The sequence below is a fragment of the Pinus tabuliformis genome, chromosome 8, assembly GCF_031772625.1.
Source record: "Pinus tabuliformis cultivar Carrire ecotype Pingquan chromosome 8, CPIR1, whole genome shotgun sequence".
Classification (NCBI taxonomy): domain Eukaryota; kingdom Viridiplantae; phylum Streptophyta; class Pinopsida; order Pinales; family Pinaceae; genus Pinus; species Pinus tabuliformis.
In genome coordinates, this window is record NC_142294.1 from 333,753,328 (window position 1) to 333,755,904 (window position 2,577).

Genomic DNA, 2,577 nt, shown 5'->3' on the forward strand with positions numbered 1-2,577 from the left:
ACTCCGCATTGTTTTCGGAAACTACGCAGTCATGATGGGCAGACCCCTACTTCCTCTCTTGCACTGTCTCTCAGAAATGCATAGTTCTGACCAATAGCTCCCTATAGCCCGATCATGCCTTGCTCTGGAAAATTGTGTAGAATTTCATAGCAGCACCGTGTGTTGCCCCGCTCTGTCTCCCTCTGAGAAAGTTTGCAAATGTTGGGTTGGCCCCGAGTAGCTTGCTTAGTCCTCATCCTCAAAATTACATAGAAATGTCCAACAGTTCACCTGACACCTTGCCTTGTCTTCCTCCTTGGAATTGCACAGTTTTGCCTCGCTAGATTCCACCTTGCAGTTATCACTATTGTACCTAACTGCACAATTTTTCCTCCTAGTGACCTCTACGCAGTTTTTCCCGACAACACTCCAGAGCCCCTCATCCCAGCCTTATTTTTTCTCTGCGAAGTTTCAATGTATTATCCTCCCTCACAGTCGCCTGGACCTAAAATCAAACAAAATGCATCATGCTAGACTAGGAGATTTTTGGATTTGATTTCGTCCCATCATGAGTGAATTGCAAGAACAGGTACATTGATTGAACATGGTGCAATGATGAACTGGATGAAGAAGGAGTGCATGCCAGGAGACTTTCTCACAGATGAACAGACATACAAAGCACATCAAGCAGCAAGCGAAAGGGATACATTCATTGAACCATCAAGCAAATACCAAGACCGTCAAAGACTCCACAACATTTTTCCATGCGGAGGTGAAGACACAACACACCAAGAGCACATCCATCACTCAGCAGCATAGCATCTTGACATGGATACCACAATTAGCGAGTACATGTCAGTAGTGTCATGTCGAGTTATGTCACGAGTTGTCTTGGCCACATCTCTACTGTGGGCCATAATTGTTGTAATAAAATGTAATGTAAAGCGAAAGTCCAACGGATGCACACATGAAGTTGAACAATCACGTAAATTGAAAATTCATAGGAAGTTCAATGGTAATGAGGGAATTCCAAGAGTCACAAGGGTCAAGCATCACCCTTGGCTATATATACCCCCTCACTGTATGAGCAAGGGACTTTTCATCTTGGCTCCTCCCACATAGCCCTGAGATTCTGTAGCCTGTTCTTTGAGGACCGAGGAGTGGCTCCAATGTCCCACTACTGGAACTAGTTATGTATGGTGTACAGATGTGTCTTGGAACTTTTTCTTAATTCAAAAACCTGTCTCAAGCCAACAAGTTTTCACACATGTTTTGTATATGTTTTTAAGACTATTCTTTAAACTTTTGTAATGCATGTTTTCTTAACCTGTACCAATATAGTTGAACTACTTCAGTTATTTTAGTACTTACATTGTTGAAGACGTGTTGTATTGTTTATCACTATTTTCTCATCCTGGTGGACTAATCCATAGGGCATTAGACAAACCATTCTTGTTTTCCTTGGTTATAATTATTGCCCCCATGTGGACTACTCTGCTAGATGGTGTAGGTGTTTTCCCTTGCACTTTGGTTTTAATGACTGTCGTATCTGCTGTGGACTATTCCGTTGGATGTTGGACAAACCCTTGTTGTTTTTTGCATGTGTCTCTCCCTGGGTAATACTACTACCTCTCATCTAGAGGCTCACTTTTTCTCTCTCCCTTATAGTTAGAGAACCCAAACAAAAAGTTACATTACACACTCACTAGGCATACTCACCTCACTTTCTTGAAGTTACAAGCATAATACTCTCATGTGCTAACACAACAAGAGCTAAGGGAAATCTCTAAGATAATGGCAACCGGGCCACCGTACCGGATGGGAATACTACACCAAATGGTGTGAGGTCTAGTTGGGACTCCATACTGGGGATATCCCCTAAATGTTGGTGGGTCCATCACCTTCAATAGATCCCTAAATCAAATTGTGGATTGTGGTAAAGCCTTAGCCTAGTGACCCCTGAATCGTATTGTGGGTTGTGGTAAAGCCATATTTTATGTTACCTTAGTGGGCCTAGGAATCCTAGACTAATGAATGGTGGGATATATGGTAAGTCCTAGAGGTGGTCACCCTCGATCAGTCCTAGAAATCATTGCCCATGAATGGCAGGATATATGGTAAATCCTAGATGTTGGAGTCTTGGTTAGGGCCTAGTGATCTGGTGTGGATTGTGGTAAAGCCTAAAGACTAGGAGATAAGAAAATTCCTCACAGTGTAGGTGGAGAAATATGGTGGCATCCATGCCTGTTTAGGGCCTAGTGATCCAATGTGGATTGCGGTAAAAGCCTGGTTTTACTGATGAGGGTGAGGTGGTGTAGCCTCAGGAAGTCCTAGTTTATTTTTAGTAATGAGTCCCACATTCATGCTTGGAATATGGAATGAGGGTGATTGTCTGAAAGAAATATTTAGTTCAGCCAATCTATGGTCGAGTGGTTCATTGAATTCCCATGCCTAGTTAGCTTATGCATTCATAAATAAGAGTTTCTTTCCCTTGGTATTTCATGTGTAAATGTATTGGCTTATATGTGGACTTTATCTTTTTTTCTATCCTTATTATTTCTGTTGGTTATATATTGGTTATGAGTATGTTTTATGACA